Below are 19,601 nucleotides of genomic sequence, written 5' to 3' on the forward strand. Positions count from 1 at the left end.
AAAATACATTTGTAAGTTCAATAACATAATTAGGAATTAAAAAGCACAAAATAAAAGTTTAATCTGCACAATTACACTACTTACTGGATGTTATAATTTCTTTAGTTATACTTCAATTAAAATTTCAAAATTGCTGAATATTATGTTCTACTTTTAAAATTGATTCATTAATTGTCCCTAAACCAATGTAAGCACAGGTTTTCTTTTTAATATCTGCTACCTGATATAATTATGTTATATATAATTATTTGATCACAGGCAGTTTACGAGTCATGCCTTTGTATTAGCTGTCTCTCTATACCTCACAATGTGCAGGCTGGATTCAATTACACATTTTAATATGTTTTATTTAGGAAAAACAGGTGGCACCCTCAACCCTAACCCATAGTGTGGTGATATTGTGATGATCAACCTAAATTTAGATCAATGGGTAATTAAACCGGATTCCAACATTGTGATACAATGTGAAGTCCAGATGGACTTCAATTAGCAAAATCCCTTTATGCACTGAAATAGACTTGACTTGAGTTCTTCACAAACTCTGGCTGGGATATTTGGATTGGAGTACATGGTTTACATGGGCTGCTTCCCAAATGTCTCCATTGGTCAGGGACACCATCTGCAAGGCTGCCTAAATGGATGATCCCTAGCCACAAGTATTAGACCTTTTCAATGAGAATCTTACATGACAAAGAGTTGATGAAACAAAAGTACAGAAAAATTGTGAATGAGTTCTGTGTTCAGTGGATTAATTATCAGATTTATGAAACTTGTGGCTAGCCTCAGTCAGGATTCTTCACGTTGTTGGTTCTTTGCTTAATTCTGGAGTGTTGGGAAGATGATCATGAAACAGCATAAGAAAGTGAACTGGGAAGCCTCCTGAACATTTTGTCAGACAGGTGATAAAGTCCTTTTGACCTCCATACTCAATTTAGTAAAACGGAAGACTAGACTTGATTTTCATCAAGGTGTGTCTGGAGGCATTATAGTGTTGCTGTTTTTCTTTGTGTTAATCTCTAAACCAAACAACAATTGTTACAGTCTGTGTCTTTAGTTGCACATGACATTTTTTTTAAAAAAGCATTTAAGCATGCTAAATTAATACATAACTGAAACTGGTTTAACTTGGAAAGGGCAGTTAGAAAGAGATTTGCGATTTATTCTTAAACCACAAAAATAGATGTCTACTCATTGCTTTAATTAGTAAGGCACCCAATGCAACATAACATTTTTTAAATCTTTTTTTTATAGAATACATTTAGATTTAGAAAAAAAGTAACAAAGAGAAAATAAAACAATGGTTACCAAGGTCTAAGCTTAGGGAATTTGGAGGAGAAAAAGATGTAGGTCAAAAAATACAAAGTAACAAATATGTATGATGAACAGGTCCAAAGATCTACAGTAAAACATGAGGAGTACAGTTGATAAATGTACTATATTCAGGATTTTTGTTAAGTGAGTAGATTGTAGCTGCTCTTGCCACAGTGGGAAGAATGCATAACTACCTTAGATGTGGTGGATATGTTAATTTGTTCCACTTTAGATGTGGTGGATATGTTAATTTGTTCCATTATAGTAACCATTTTATTGTCACATATCTTATAACATCATGTTGTATACCTTAAATATACACAATAAAATATATTTTTTAACATAAAGAGCTGCTGTATATTTTTTTCTCAGATTTCTCTAATGTTAGCATATTACATAAAGATGTCACATTTGTCAAAACTAAGCAAATTGTACTCGAAGCCATTAGTAACCTGCAGTCTGTATTTGAATTTTAGCAGTTTTTCTACTAGTATTATTTCCTGTTCCAGGATCCAATCCAGAATCATACAGTGCCTTGTTCATTGTGTCTCCTTAGCATCCTCTAATTTATGATAGCGTCACAATCGTCCTTTGTTCTTCATGGTCTTGAGACTATTGAAGAGTAACTGGTGTAGTATTTTGTAGTATGTCCCCCAGTTTGGGTCTGTCTGATGTTTTCTTATCATGAAACTAGAGTTATGGGATTTGGAGAAGAAAATCACCGGGGTGAGGGCCCTTCCCATCACATTTTTCAGAGGTTGCACGGAGGGTATGTGGTATCCTGTTCAGGGCAGCCTTGGCTACTGGGCTCAGGTGGGGCTTCCAGGCTTCTCTGCCACAGGTCACAAAGTTCTCCTCTCTAAGCACTGCTGTTTGCACAGGAGTCCCTAAGTGTTACCTACACCCAGGAGAGAGAGAGAGAGATGAAGTACACCTTCTGGAGGGATGTGTCTACAGAGTGTACCTGGACTTGTTCTGTAAGGAAGATCTCTGACATGACATTTTAAAAGGAATAACACATGTAGACATCTGCCTCATCACATCAATAATCAAACAGGAAAGTCAGCCAATGACAAATCTTCCAGAGATAAAGTGATCTCTGGAAATGATCTGGAAATAAAAATAATTTCTTCATTATTTTTTCTAAATTGCATGTTGTCAGTGTGAAACAAGGTAAGTTTTAATAGAAACATCATTTCTAAAGGAAACACATAGGAAACACGGAAATCTGATTCTGTTAAGAAGAGATCTTAATATAGGATTATCCTCTATGGATACTCAAGTAGATTTTTCTTTATATTTTTTTGTAAGAGTTTTATGGTGACAGGTCTTACATTTAAGTCTTTAATCTATTTCCAGCTAACAACATTTTTTGTGTATGGTGTAAGGCAAGGGTCCAATTTCAGTGTTTTGCATGTGGATATCCAGTTTTCCCAACCTCATTTATTAAAGAGATTTTATTTCTCCCTGGTGTATTCTTGGTCACCTGTCAAAGATTAGTTGACTATATATGCATGAGTTTGTATCTGGGTTTTATTCCATTGGTTTGTATCGGTATGCAATTACTATAGTGTTTGATTACTACAGCTTTGTCATATAGTTTTAAATCAGGAAGTGCGATGCCTCTAAAAATTTTTACGATTGTTTTAATTATTAAGAGTCTCCTGTAGCTACATACTAATTTTAGTTTTTTTCTTTTTTATGAAAAGATATTAAATGTTAAGTTTTTTCTTCTTTATGAAACTATTAAAATTCTTTGAAACATTTATTTATTTTAACTTTTATTTTAAGTTTATGGGTACATGTGCAGGTCTGCTACATAGGTAAACTTGTGTCATGGGGGCTTGTTGTACAGATTATTTCATCACCCAGGTATTCATCCTAGTACATTATAATTTTGATAGGGATTGCACTGAACTATAGATGGTTTTGGTTAATATGTGCATTATAACAACATTAGTTTTTTCAATCCATGAACAAAGGATATCTTTCCATTTATTTCTCTCTTTTTCAGTTTCTTTAATTTATATCTTATAGTTTTCAGTGTACAGATTTTTCATCCCCTTTGTTAAATTTATTTGTAAATGTTTTATTCTTTTCTATGCTATTGTGAATGGAATTGTTTTCTTAATTTTTAGAGTACGTTCTTAGTGTATAGAAATGCAACACATTTTTGTGTGCTGATTTTATATCCTGCAAGTTTATTTTATTCATTTAGTAGCTTTAATGATTTCTTTACATAGGATTATGCCATTTGCCAAGAGAGAAAATTTGACTTTCTTTTCTAATTTGAATGTTTTTTTTTTTTTCTTTTTCTTCTCTAATTACTCTTGCTAGGGATTCTAGTATGATCTTAAGTAGAAGTGGTGACAGTGTACATTCTTGTCTGGTTCCTAATCTTGAAGAAAGACTTTCAGCTTTTTATCATTAAGTCTGAGGTTTTCTGTGGATTTCTTATTTATGGCCTTTATTATGTTGAAGTACATTCCATCTAGATCTAATTTCTTGGGGGTATTTATTATAAAAATAAGTTGAATTTTGTCATTTTTTATGTATCTCTTGAGATAATCATACAATTTTTATTCTACATTCTGTTAATGTGATGCATCATGCTTATTAATTCACATACATTTAATCATCCTTGCACTATAGTAATAAATCCGACTTGATCATGGTACATGATCCTTTTAATGTGCTGTCAAATTTACTGATCATATTTTGTTGAGAAATTTTGCATCCATGCTTATCAAAGAGATTGGTCTCTAATTTTCTTTTCTAATAGTGTAATCTGACTTTGGTATGAGGGTAATACTTGCCTCATCAAATTCTTCATTAAAGTAATTTGAAAGTATTCTCTCCTCTTCAATGTTTGAGAAGAGTTTTAAAGGATTGGAGCTACTTCTGGTCTGGATGCTTGGTAGAATTCACCCTTGAAACCTCCCTGTCTTGGGTTTTTTGCTGTTGTTGGGAGGTTTTAAATTACTGCTTCTGTTTCCTTAACTTTGTTATTGTTGTTGCTGTTGTTACGATTTTCTATTTTTTTTTTTATTAATTCAGTCTTGCTTGGTTTTATATTTTAGTACATTTCTTTTAGGTTATCCACTTTATTGGCAGATAATTTTTTATAGGTCTCTTATGGTCCTCTCTTTATATTACTGTGGTATCAGTCGTAATGTCTCTTATTTATATTATGTTATATACTATTATTATGTATTACAAGACATACAATTATATATATGTATACTATATATATAATTGTATATGTATATAATTGTATATGTATTCATATATACATATATACATTTAAATATACATATATACATATGTATATATGTATTTTATTATACATATATAATACATATTTATTATATTATACATACATATTATACATATTTATTATATATGTATATATTTTACATATTTATTATATATGTATACTATATGTATATTTATTATATTTATATATTATACATATATGTGTTATATTATACATATATATGTATAATTGTATATATAATTGTATATGTATTGTATATACATATATGTATAATATATGTATAATATATAATATATGTATATATGCATGTATAATATATAATAATGTATACATATATGCATAATTAAATATGCATATATTATATAATACATATTTACATATTATATATAATATATAAAAATATACATATTTATATACATAATATAATATAATATATAAATATGTATATAAATATGTATATATAATATATAATTTATAATTTATATATTATATATTATAATATATATAATATATTATATATATAATTTATATATTATATATAAAAATATACGTATTCTATATTATATATTATATATAAAAATATACATATTTATATATTATATATTATATATAAAAATATACATATTTACATACATATTTATATACATATTTTTATATATTATATATATAAAAAAGAAAATGCACCTCCCAAATTATAACCCTTAATATTGAAACCCTCTCGCTTGCTGCTTCTTTCCCTGTCAAGTGACATGCTCTAGATAAGCCCACATTTCTGCCTTTGCTATGTTTGTGCTCCTCCAACTGAGAACTGCTGAGAGAAATATAACAACTGACAGGATGCATTTATACAAATAAGGGTAAAGAAACAGAGTGGTATAGTCTGGGTTGAAAAGGCAGGCACTGAGGTTGACTGCCTACATGAAGAAACAGCTCAATGGGGAACTGCAAATTATAAGATGCCACTACACACCCATTAGAGTGTCTAAAATAAAAAATACTTGAGCACACCAAGTATTCATGAGGATGTGGTAGAACTGGGACTCTCATGCCTTGCAGGTAAGAATGTAAAATAGTAGAATTAATTTAGAATACAGTCTGGCAGTTTCTTAATAAGTGCATAATACCTATCATATATTTGAACTATTTGAATTATATACCCATTGGAAAATGAAATATATTTTCATACAAAGACTTACTTACACAGAATATTCTTAGCGGCTTTATTTGTAATAGCCCACAACTGGAAACAAGTTAAATGGTCATCAATAGGTTAATAAGTAAACACTGTAGTCTATTTATGTATAAAAGTACTACTCAGCAACACAAATCTATGAACTATTGACTACAACGACAATATAATTGAATTTTACTATAATTATGCAGAGCAGTAGAAGCTAGATAAAAAAGAATGCATATGATATAATTCCATTTATAAAACTGATTATATTGATAGATTAACGCCTGTTAGAAGTTTCTCTGAGGTAAGCTCGGTGTGTAGGGAAGGACAGAAGAAAGGGATAACAGAGGGCATGAAGACATTATAAGGGTGCTAGATGTGTTCACTATTTTGATTCTGGGGGGTAGTTTCACGGATGTATACAACGACAAAATTCATCAAATTTTATACTTTAAGTATGTGTAGTTTATTCATGTTAATGACACCTTAATAAAACTGTTAAAAACTTCACAGCCTGTTGTGGTGATGGCTATAATAACAGCCCATACTTCACCACTACACACTGCAGTATATGCATGGAACAAATTTGTACCTGTACCCTGTAAATCTATTTAAAAACTAATAAATAAAAATAAAATTATACAGCTTGTATTACCCATCTACGATGTAAAATTGTTAAAATTTTTGAAAAATAATTCAAATTTAAAACTTCGAAAAAATGTCATCAAAGAATTACCTTCATTTGCCTGTCTTTTGTATAGAAGCCATTTTAACAGGGATGAGATGATATCATGCTGAAGTTTTGATTTGTACTTTGCTGATGATTAGTGATGCAAGCATTTTTTTTCATATAACTGTTGACCATTTGTGTGTCTTCTTTTGAGAAATGTCTATTCAGGTATTTTGCCAATTGATTAAATGGATTATTTGATTTTTTTTTTTTTTGAGTAGTTTGAGCTCCTTATGTATTCTGATTATTAACCCCTGGTCAGATGGGTAGACTGTAGACATCTTCTCCCATTCTCTGGGTTGTCTCCTCACTTCGTTGATTGTTTTCTTTGCCATGCAGAAGGTTTTTAGCTTGATGTGATCCCATTTGTCCAAGTTTGTTTTAGTTGCCTGTGCTTCTAGGGTGTTACTCAAGAAATCCTTGCCCTCTCCAATGTCCTAAAGAGTTCCCACAATGTTTGCTCTTAGTAGTTGAATAGTTTCAGGTCTCATATTTAAGTCTTTCCTCATTTTGATTTCATTTTTGTATATGGCAAGAAATAGGGGTCTAGTTTCATTATTCTGAATATGGATGTCCCCTTTCTTGAAGAGATAGTTCTTTCCCCAATGTCTGTTCTTGGCACTTTTGTCCAAAATAAGTTTACTGTAGCTGTGTGGATTTATATCCGGGCTCTCTATTCTGTTCCATTGGTCTGTTTGTCTGTTTTTCCTCACTCCAGCTAAAATGCCTTTTATCCAAAAGACAGGCAATAACGAATGTCTGTGAGGATGTGGAGACAGGGGAACCATTGTAAACTGTTGATACGAATGTAAATTAGCACAGTCACTACGAAAAATAGTGTGGTGGTTCCTAAAAAATACTAAAACCCAAACTACCATGTGATCCAGCAATCCTCCTTCTAGGTGGGCATCCAACAAAAAGGAAACCAGTACACAGAAGACACATGTATGTTCCTATGTTCACTGTAGCAGTCTTCAGAATAGCCAAGATTTGGAATCAACCCAAGTGTCCATCAATGAAAGACTAAATAAAGAAAAGATGAGAGATATACATAATTAAATATTATTCAGACACGAAAAGAATGAGATCCTGTCATTTGCAACAACACGGATGGAAGTGGAGGACATTATGCTAATTGAAATAGCTAGGCACAGAAAACCAAATTTCACATATTCTCACTCATATGTAGAAGCTAAAAGTTAAAGCATTTGAACTCCTGGACATAGGGAGTAGAGTAAATGATAGTTACCAGAGGCTAAGAAGGGTGGCAAGAAGGGGAGAAAATGTGTGGATGGTTAAGGGATGCAAAAATACAATTAGAATGAATAAGATCTAGTGTCTAATAGAACAACACAGTAACTATAATCAACAAAAATTTATTGTATGTGTAAGCATAACTAAAAGAATAAAATTGGAATGATCCTGATATGGTTTGGATTTATGTTCCCACTTGTATTAGTCTATTTTCACATTGCTAATAAAGATACTCAAGACTGGGCAATTTACAAAAACAAGAGGTTTAATTGAACTTTCTCAATGGCTGGGGAAGCCTCACAATCATGGCAGAAGGCAAGAAGGATCAAGTCACATCTTAAGCAGATTGCAGCAGGCAAAGAGACAGAGCTTATGCAGGAGAACTCCTCCTTTTAAAACCATCAGCTCTCGTGAGACTTATTCACTATCATGAGAACAGCATGGAAAACACTTGCCCCGATTATTTAATTACCTCCCACCGGGTCTCTCCCACATGTGGGAATTCAAGATGGGATTTGGGTGGGGACACAGCCAAATCATATCATTCTGCCCCTGGTCCCTCCCAAATCTCACATCCTCACATTTCAAAACCCATCATGCCTTCCCAAGAGTCTCCCAAAGTCTTAAACTCATTTCAGCCTTAATTCAAAAATGCACAGTCCAAAGTCTCATTCGAGACAAGGCAAGTCCTTTCCACCTGTGAACCTGTAATATCAAAAGCAGGTAAGTTACTTCCTAGATGCTGTGGGGGAACAGGCATTGGGTAAATACAGCCATTTCAAATAAGAGAAATTGGCCAAAACAAAAGGGCTACAGGGCTCATTCAAGTCCAAGATTCAGTGGGGCAGCCAAATCTTAAAGTTTGAAAATGATTTCCTTTGACTCCATGTCTCACATCCAGGTCATGCTGATGCTAAAACCCAGGTCATGGGTTCTCATGGTCTTCGGCAGCTTCAACCCTGTGACTTTGCAGGGTACACCCTCCCTCCCGGCTGCTTCCATGGCCTGGTGTTGAGTGTCTGCAGCTTTTCCAGGCACACTGTGCAGGCTGTCAGTGGATCCACCATTCTGGGGTCTGGAGGATGGTGGCCCTCTTCTCACAACTCTATTAGGCAGTGCCCCAGTAGGGACTCTGTGTGGGGGCTCCGACCCCACATTTCCCTTCTGCACTCCCCTAGCAGCAGTTCTTCATAAGAGTCCCACTTCTGAAGCAAACTTCTGCCTGGATATCTAGGCATTTCCATACATCTTCTGAAATCTAGGTGGAGGTTCACAAACCTCAATTCTTGACTTTGGTGCACTCGCAGACTCAACACCACATGTAATCTGCCAAGGCTGGAGGTTTGCAATCTCTGAAGCCACAGCCGAGCTCTACATTGGCCCCTTTCAGGCATGGCTGGAGTGGCTGGGACACAAGGCACCAAGTCTCTAGGCTGCACATAGTACAGGAACCCTGGGCCGAGATCACAAAACCACTTTTTTCTCTGAAGCCTCTGGGCCTGTGATGGGAGGGACTGCCATGAAGATTTCTGACATGCCCTGGAGACATTTTCCCCATTGTCTTGGGGATTAACATTCAGCTCCTCATTACTTATGCAAATTTCTGCAGCTGGCTTGAATTTCTCCTCAGAAAATGGGTTTTTCTTTTCTATCACACTGTCAGGCTGCAAATTTTCTGAACTTTTATGCTTTGCTTTCTTCATAAACTGAATGCTCTTAAAAGCCCTCAAGTCATCTCTTGAATGCTTTGCTGCTTAGAAATTTCTTCTGCCACATATGCTAAATCATCTCTCTCAAGTTCCAAGTTCCACAGATCTCTAGGGCAGGGGTGAAATGCCTCAGTCTCTTTGCTATAGCATAACAAGAGTCATCTTTTCTTCAATTCCCAACAAGTTCCTAATCTCCATCTGAGACCAACTCATCCTAGACCTTATTGTTTATATCACTATCAGCAGTTTTGTCAAAGCCATTCAATAAGTCTCTAGGAAGTTCCAAACTTTCCCATATTTTCCTCTCTTTTTCTAAGCCCTCCAAACTGTTCCCGCCTCTGCCTGTTACCCAGTTCTAAAGTTGCTTCTACATTTTTGGTTATCTTTTCAGCAACACCCACTCTTGGTGCCAATTCGCTGCATTAGTCCATTTTCATGCTGCTGATAAAGACATACCTGAGACTGGGCAATTTATGAAAGATAGAGATTTAATTGGACTTACATTTCCATGTGGCTGCTGAAGCCTCAAAATCATGGAGGAAGGCAAGGAGGAGCAAGTCACATCTTACATGGATGGTAGTAGCCAAAAGGACAGAGCTTGTGCAGGTGAACTCTTCATTTTAAAAAATCAGATGTCATGAGACTTATTCACTATCATGAGAACAGCATGGGAAAGACTTGCTCCCATGATTCAATTACCTCCCACTGGGTCCCTCCCACAACATGGGGGAATTCAAGATGAGATTTGGGTGGGGACACAGCCAAACCATATTACTACCTAAATCTCATGTTGAATTTTAATCCTTGATGTTGGAGGAGAAGCCTAATGGGAGGTGATTGGATCATGGGGGCAGATTTCCCTCTTTCTATTCTCATGATAGTGAGTGAATCTTCACGAGATCTGGTTGTTTAAAAGCATGTAGTACCTAGAGTTCCTAACACAAAGAAATGACAAATGCTTGAGACAATGGATACTCTAATTATGCTAATTTGATCATTACATATTATATCCCTGTATGAAAACATCACATGCACCCTGTAAATATATACACCTAGTATGGACTCATAATAATTAAAAATTAAATGAAGAATTAACTTCAAAATAAGACACTGTACCCAGGTCATTGAAATGTGAATTAATTTAGACTTTCAAACCCTTTGAAAGGTAAGCTCTCACTCTATCTAAACAACTATAGAAAATCAAAGGAATAAATGCTGTTCATTCTCAAGTTTTGGTAGTTAGCAAAGCCAAGTAAATCCAATAAAGAAAATCAGCCAATCATAGCTAAGAGTGGAGATGAAAATATTACATAGGACACTATTATCTCAAATTCAACAAGACTATTTTTAAATATCCTCATAAGCAAGCATTGCATTCTGCAGAAATTAAAAAAAAAAAAAAAGCTTAGTCTTGGGAAAGCCACTGATTCTTGTTAACACATAAATAGGTTAAATAAGAGCTACTACCCGCATCACAATATCATGAGATTAAATGTCTCCACATTTAACTTCTGCTTCTAATATAAAGTACAAATAAGTATCTTAATGGATTACAATAAAAATGATAGCTTAAAAACATGATAGGGAAAATCTTTCTTAAACTGAGTCATTAGCATACTTAAGGATAAATGCCTCAGGCATCTCCACTCCTAGGATTATTATTTGAATGTTTCAGTCTGTATTGCAGAAAAAAAAAAGTTACGTTTTAAATGGTCTACATAAGTAAAATTATTGTTTACAAACATTTGAGTCTCTCTTTGAAAAATGCAAAGGGATCAACTGACAAGATTAAGACACCTGGTTGCAAAATAAGTATATTCAATATTAAGGAAAAAAAAAATCCCCCTACTATAACAACAAAACTTTGTAAAACTTACAAATCGACCTAACCACAGAAGGGGCAAACCCACCTAAACGAGAAGGTGCACTCTAGTGAGTTACATAAAAGATGTGAGCCTCACAGGGTGGGGCTACATTTTCCAATTTTAAAAATAACATTTAAAAAATGTCAGTTATTTTCAAATTAATATATAATGTAATGCACATTAAATACAAATTTGAATAGGGTTTTATTTGGAACATAGAAAAATGGTCATAAAGTTGTTTCTACTGGAAAGTTGAACAACCTAATAACACAGACAATATTGTGAAAATCATCTCAGATCTGCCTCTTCTGACTATTGCTCATCTCCCTAGAGAATCACCAGACTCAGAGGAATTTTGGAGATGTTGGAGAAACCACACATGGGACAGACAGCCCTCTTGTTCTCAACTGCTACAAAAACAATCAGTTCAGACTCGTTTCATTTTCTTGAAGCTGGTTTAACAAGAATCTGAATTGCTGTCAACAGTTTCTTATAAATATAGGTTTGAAAATTGCAAATAATATATAAGTTAAATATAAACACACTACGAACATTTCAAGTCTAATTCCAGGAAAATATTTTACTATCATAATAGTTTCAGTGGGTCAAGTTTCCCTGATCTTGTTAAATGATAAAAAAGACAGTTGACAAATTTCAGCATTTTCTTTGCAGAAGAAAACGAGACATGGAAGTAAGATTTTGTTCACAGGAAAAACTGAACACATTAGAATTCAGTATACAACGTTGTAATTCACAGAGAAACACTAGTAAAATTCTAATTAGTGTCAAGAGCAAGAAAACTCTAAGCCAACATTGTTTCTGGGGGTCTTAGCTAATACAATGGAAAAAAGGAAATAAATAGATTACATAAATTGAAAAACAAACCCTCAAATGGTCATCGTTTCTATTTAATTCGTCACTTGGAATTCTAAGGAAACTATTAAAGAACGTTTGGCAGTAAGATGCCTCCATCACATGACCAGATAAAGCGTGCTGTTCACAAGTTAATGACTCTCCCACATATTAACGAGATCTGGAGAGCTGGTGGATGTGCGGAATTTAAACTCCTTGCGTGTCTAAAACTGACAAGCAGAGTGTGAAGGAAGCAGAAAATGCGGACAGGAAGAAAGAATGAGCTATGCCAATAAACTCCAAGTGGAGGATTTTAAGAAGGGCTCCAGAAAAAAGCTGCGCGGAGACAGAGAGAAAGACGCCCCAAGGCGTGGAGGCCATACCAGTGTTCCTCACAGGTCCCCCAGGGTAGAGGCCATGCTGGACCCAGAGCCAGCCACTGGGCTCTGAAGTCCATTTGCTGGTGGCACCGCGGCCGTGTGTCTATGGCTGGCTCCTTACCCTCGGCTGAGCTTGGCAGGAACGGCGAGACAGGTCTCTCTTGCCAGCTTTCCTACCGTCGCTCCTTTACTGTGTTCAGACTCCCCGGTTCTGACATCTCTCAGCTCTCTCTGACTCTGTCCCAGATTCTCCCTCATACAGACAGTTCTGATAAAATCTTTTCTTGTTTATTCCTCTTGGCATTTGTTTCTCAGAGGACCTGAACTTTTGCATAATTAAAATGCCCTGCTGTGTTTCAGTTTTAACAAACAGGATAATTAAAAATAGTAATAATCATGAAAGGACCCAAAGCTTTCACTGACAACAGGATTTCCAACTTAGTACAGCAAAGAGCTGTGGGCAATATTGTCTTGGAAAGGATGCGGGGGCCTGCATTTCCTGGAACTCTGGCAGAACAACAAGAGAGGCCCAGTCCAGTGTCCAACTCCAGGGCTCAGGGGAGGAGCTGGTGTCAGGGACTTCAGTGTTGTGAGGTTTCCCTGTGAGCCCCTGAGTCTCCTGTCCTTGGAGCAGAGGTGGTTGAATAAACCTAAGTTTGGAGAGTCGTGAGGTTAAGGGGTACAGGAATTTAAAGCATTGCTCTTTGCAATATAAAATGTAGATAGAAGAGTAAATTCACTGAGGAATGAGGGTGGGGATGTGACGGCACAGCCTCTGGGGAATTCGCTTTGAGACTGGAGGACAGAGATGCGGATAGGCGGAGGCACAGTGCAGTGGACCCTCCAGACAGTCCCGGGCCGTGGCAAAGTGTAACCCGTAGTGATGGCCGCAGACGACAGAGGTCTTCCTGGAAAAGACCAAGGCAATGAACAAGAGTAAGGGGCATTGAAGAGAAGCTTGACAAATGGGTCAAATCTTTCAGCCGAATGTGGAAGCAGGAACTCTCCCCCATGGAAGAGGAAGTCCCAGATGCAGACAAGGTGGTTCTTGCAGGAAGATAACGTTCTGCCTCCAACGTGACACTCAGTCATGTGCTTCTTCTGGCTTATGCGGATCACATGTATTGACAGTAATATCAGTTATTTCAGTCTATTCGCATGTAAATCACTCCTAGAAATCTTGAAGAGATTTAGTCCTATAATCTCTCATCAAAAGTTCTCATAAAACTAAACTCTGACTTTTTCCTTGGTAAGTAGAGTGAAAGATAGAACTGACCTTGATTCTTAAGTTTAAAATGCAAGCATTTTCAACATTTCTAAGAGGAACAGAAGGGAAAAATGCACTTTGATGGCACCCTAGTTTTATTTCTCAAGTTTTTGTAAACAAACAATTGGTACATAGGCAAACAAACTCAAGCTTTTAAAACATCGACAAAATCTGAACATTTCCCATTACCTTCCAAAAATATCTAAATCATTCTTAAAACAACAGACAATATAAATTTGATCATATTTCATTTTTGTTTTTAAAATTCAATTAATATGAGTACAGATTTTCTCACATTTTTCAACTTGAGATAAATACACTTTTGCTTCCTAAATGCAAGTATAACCATGGATTTCAACTAAAGTTGATACAACCCAGAAGTGCAGGAAAATCCAGGTGCCAGAGGTGAAAATTGGAAATCCCTGACCTAACGCACCTTTACAAAATGTATTTGTTTACATCCAAATATTTGAGCTGTAAGTTATGCTGTGTAACATAACAGGATTTTTCTCCTGTTTGCCGTGAGGTAAATGCCTCCAAGAGTCTTCTCCATGATTTCTAGAACACCAGTGGATTGGGAGTAGCGGATGCCAGAAATGCACGCTGGCCTGTGTCACCTCCAGCAAATGGATGGAGAGGGAACTCCAGGTCTCGGAGGTGTTTCTCTTCCTCCTGGGTGGAGAAGAGCTTAGGGCTCTCTCAGTGCTTCACAGAGACTGCACCGTGTGCAGCGCCTTATGTGTTACTCTGCAGAAGTGTAGGTTCTGTCCTGCGAGGTCATGGTGTAGAGTTTGACCAGATCATTGTGGCCATGACTTCCATTTCAAAGGACAAAGTGAAGACTGGTAGGAGGGGCAAGGTGGCCGCTGGAGATGAGTGAGTCAGACTGTGTGGAGAAAAAGTGGATTGTCATCAAAAGGACACTTGAGGGTACGATCTTGATTTCCAAGAGCCACTGGTTTCCAGAGGTTCAGGCTGCATCACTGTGGATGGAAGGCTAACCTTGCGTCTAGTTTGACAAGGATGCTACCTGCGGCCGCTACCACCTAAAGGGGACAGAGCAGCTTGTTGTCAGGGCAATAGGTGGGTGAATACGGGCTGGGGCCGGGAAAACAGTGTTGGAGGGCTCTCCTTGCCCCTCAACTGCCTTTTCAGCACTGTGATGGCCATAAACCCTGGGGAATTGTAGCTGGGTATCTCTCAGAGTGTGTGTGGGGCGCCCTATTGTGGAGAAGGACCCCTGCCTCCTCACGCAATGCCAGTTACTGCCAATGCCATTACTTCATCTTTCTTTCTCCGACACCTGCAATTCTCTCTCCATCCATTTGCTGGAGGTGACAGAGGCCAATTTCTGGCATCAGCTACTCCTAATTTATTCAAAATTAATAAGAAGAATGAAAAAATTTAATTTATAACATAGAAACATACTTTTATATATGTTAATATATAAAATAATTTATGAAATATAAATATATAATTTTTATATATACTATATAATTAATTAAATTATACTTTTAAAAATTAGATTATAAATTATAAAGATATACATTTATATATTAGTATATATAATATACTTTATAAATACTATACATTTATATATAAATCTATGTTTATATATAGAAAGTATACACCACCTGAATTTTTTCTTCCTTAGCTCTTAAGGTTTCTCTGAACAAGGCAGGAATATGCAGGCTGCACCTCACCACAAACCTCTATGGCTCTCTGCTCTCTTCTCAAACATGTGCGACCTGGTACCTTCTACACCTTCTTTCCTTTTGAGCCCAGCCTATGTCTTCAGGTGCATCTTCAACTGTTATTGCCCATAAACCATCTTTTTGTCTAAAGGTAGGACAGTACTTTGGACACCCTCCTGAGGATGCTCCCCCTCCCTCAGGGCCTCCTCAAGGAAGGAGCTTCCTTTCCCTACTGATTCACATTTTTTATTCAGGCCTATGAGAGAAGACTTCTCCCACACTTATAGGATACTTTATATGCCCTGTAATACGGCTCCAAGCTTGTCAAGCAGTTAATACTCCCACTTGAATCAGCTGCTATATTATCTAATCTTACTGGATTTGATTAGACACATTTTTAACAAAAGTGTCTTTAAGATATTGCTTTGAATCAAGGATAAATTTGTGAATCCAATTGTTTTCATAGCAGCCTCCTAGATATTCCTCTCTATCAATTTTGCTCACTTGATCAATATTCCTTGAGAATAGTTTTGTAACTAGCAACAAATTCACCTAACTCAACTCTAATGACAAGTTTTATTTCTTATGGATTTCCAAAAAATGTCATGAAAGACTGTGTCACGCATTTTATGGAAGGCAATATCATTTTGTGCAGAACATTTGCTGTTCTGTGCTCCAGGACCTCATCCCAACAGAGGGGGGATCACCTGGCCAGGTCTCATTTCCAGGGAATCCATGGGGGTCTTAGGTAACTTTGACCACTTCTCAAATTTCCTCCAAATAACCTACCTAACAATTTGCTCTAGAAATTTATCATGCATTAATGATAAAATATCCGTCAATAAATCCTGGGGCCACGTGCATTTGAAAATGAATGTGCTGCCCATCCTAATGTCTTCTGGCACATCCATACTGGAAGAGAAACCCATCACCGTAGGCGTGCAGACACTTGTTTGCATTAATTTTAAACAATTAGGAGATCCCTTGTGATCTCCTCCCCGGGTATAAGTTTCCGTTATTTTTCTGAGACAAAAATTTTATTCTTTTCCTTGAGTTTTTAAAATTTCTCTTTCTAGAAACAAATAGAACACATCTGATTTGCCTTTAATAATAAAATCATATTTTTTAAAAAGCATCTATTTGTTTAATGCTTCTTTTCCTACAGAGGTAGAAGAAAAATCAGCCAATTTGTTTCCACTTGATTTTGATCGTTAGTCTTCCTTTACTCTTCCGTAAGGTTGAAATCATGCTTTTATAATGTTCTGGAGATCAATCGTAGTGCTATATTTTCAGGAGTTACCATTGGTGTCTGTCCATAAGTCTCATGATCCTATTCTCCTCTGAACCTTTCACAATCTTGTTAATTATTTTATGTTAGATAGATGCCATTGCTGAACTAACCCAAAAACTCTGTTCTCCCAAAAGTTTGGGAAATGTATTAGTTCATTTTCATACTGCTATGAAGAAATACCCAAGACTGAGTAATTTATAAATAAAAAGAGGCTTAATAGACTCATAATTTCACATGGCTGGGGAGGCCTCACAATCATGGAGGAAGGTGAATGAGGAGCAAAGTCATGTCCTACATGGCAGCAAGCAAGAGAGTGTCTGCCGGGGAACTGCCCTTTATAAAACCATCAGATCTCGTGAGACTTATTCACTGTCAGGAGAACAGCACAAGAAAATCCCGCCCCCATGATTCAATTACCTCCCCCGGTTCCCTCCCATGACACATGGGGATGACAGGAGCTAAAATTCAAGATGAGATTTGGGAGGGGACACAACCAAACCCCATCAGGGAAAATAAAGCTAAAAAGCAAAATGCTAAACTCGAGGTCACATTTCTCACACTCATAAAAAGAATCCCAGGTGGGATTGTGGAGGGAGTCCAGAGCAGCCCAGCTCTGGGCTCCATCCACACCATGACTAGGGCACGTCTCCTTTTTATCCGTCTTTCTATTGGACTTCACGTACTATTACTGTTGAAGGAAAAATATATTTCTAGGGAAAGCAAGAACCTTTCTTTCTCTTTATTTAGCCAGGGGCCCAAGTTTCAAGAGTTGTTTCTGAAAAGTTTTCATCTTTCCTTGTAACACCATGTTTAAGACAGGCTACGACGTGTGTGTGAGTGCCTACGTGTGTATGTGTGTATTCTTGGATATGTCTGTGTGTCTGCATGTGCCTCCACGTGTGTCTCTGTGTATCTACACGTAAGTGCGTGCATGAACATACGTGTATTCCTCTGTACACATGTGCATGTGTGTCTATGTGCATCTATGTGTGAGTGTATACATGTGCATTTGTGGATTCCTGTGTATGCATGTGTGTGCCTGTGTGTGCGAGAGTGCATATATGTGTATACATGTCTTCGTGGCTATATATTTGTGTGTCTGAGTATGTCTCTGAGTGTGTATCTGTGTGAATCTATATGTGAGTGCATGCTTGTGTATATTTGTATTCCTGTGTGGTGTGCATATATGCCTGTGTGTCTCTGTGTGTGAGAGAGAGTGCATATAGATGTATTGCTGTGTATGCATTTGTGTTTGTGTGTATCTGTGTGTGTGTGTGTGTGTGTGTGTGTGTGTTAGATAACGTACCTGACAAGGGCAAGTTTTTTCTCAGCCATCATCCTTTGAATGAGGCCTCTTCTAATCCCCGAGTCTAATGTTTCAACTTCCCCATTTCCCATCCTTTTTCCCCACTTCCCTGTTCCTTTGTACTTGCCACTAACGAATAATCATTGATTTTGTGTATTATCTTCCTTCCCACCACAGCGTAAGTGCCGATATGAAGAGGTTAACGTCTGATTTGTTCCCTGCTGTATTCCTGGAAACTTGAAGTGTGTAGGGCATGTAGTGGGGTTCCGGCATTATTTGTTGCTGCAAAATGCCTCCTCCCTTCCCAGCCTGGCCTTGCAGCCTCTAGACCTCATGTGCAGAGTCAACAGGGAAGACAGGACAGCCTTCTATACCTCGCACGCACCTGTCTGCCACTGGGGAATGAAGAAGATTAGGTCCACCCCAAAGAATTAGAAACCCCATGATTTTCTGCACCCCGAATCCAAACGTGCTTCCCTGAATGACTGGAATGTTTGCAACACACCGATTTTTAGGTAGCCAGACTGAGAGCTATGTTTGTGAGGTTACAGTTTTATCTCTGAAGTGAAAGGTGTTCGGCAAACTATTATCTTAAATCCCTCTTGCGTAAAGGAAACAGTTTACTAATCTCGAACGTGACGGACTTGTAAGGCTGAGTCGTTCATGAATGTGCCGGGCTGTTCTCCTCTTTAGAGCTGCCATTGCATTATATGGGAGCTTGGAGGCTGCTTTAATTAAAGTTATCTGAATAGAGCACAGTATGCCAGATGTTCATAATAAATATAATGTAGCTTATGTAATGTTATGCCATCATGGAATATATTGGAATGGTTGTGATTATCCATTATTACCCATAATAAATCTACATTTATTTCACTGTTTTTAGGCATTAAGCATTTCTCAACCACTATAAATTAGCTTAATATTTGAACTTTGCCTTTTGCTGAAGTTTTTCCAATAGAGATAATTAAAGAGCTCTTGTGGCAAATTTAGCTCACATTATTTCCATTAGAATTAAACATACACTTGGGATACTAGAGTCTCTGCTATTGATGCTTATGATTGACATTTTGAAGTGCAAATGTCAATTAAGCATTTTTTTTTACCTCCATAGTCAAATGCTTTTTCAAATAATATTTCTGAATATACAAGGCTATCGAATATGTTCTGAATGAGAAGAGCTTGGCTTGACAAACACTGGGCATCTAGAGGGCACTGACGTCCTTTACATCTGTGGACCAACACCTGCAGGGGAAGCTTGAGTAGGAAAGGCTGAAATGGAGCTGCAGAGTTTCTTCATAAGAAGGACTGGGCAGGAACAGCCTCAGTGGCAGAGTAGGTGGCGGGGGCAGTTGATTTTTCTGAAAGATGTACTTTCATAGCAAGCACACATGCCTTTAGATTTGGGGCAGGGGGGACCTGGGGGCGATAATGGCCACTATAGGTGAAGGTGGATGTCCTCCAAGCCCGTATACATTCCTACTCTCC

At 37.0% G+C, this 19,601-nt stretch overlaps 1 long non-coding RNA gene across 1 annotated transcript; it reads right to left on the reverse strand.

Annotated features, from left to right (window-relative positions):
• Positions 1–1,179: 1,179 nt before the first annotated feature.
• Positions 1,180–7,513, reverse strand: LOC135971079 (uncharacterized). Its single transcript, XR_010587153.1, has 2 exons — positions 6,502–7,513; positions 1,180–2,209 (listed from the first exon to the last, which is right to left on the reverse strand). It is a non-coding gene; the product is annotated as an uncharacterized lncRNA (long non-coding RNA).
• Positions 7,514–19,601: the final 12,088 nt, after the last annotated feature.

Source organism: Macaca fascicularis, chromosome 6 (genome assembly GCF_037993035.2).
Source record: "Macaca fascicularis isolate 582-1 chromosome 6, T2T-MFA8v1.1".
NCBI classification, from domain to species: Eukaryota; Metazoa; Chordata; class Mammalia; order Primates; family Cercopithecidae; genus Macaca; species Macaca fascicularis.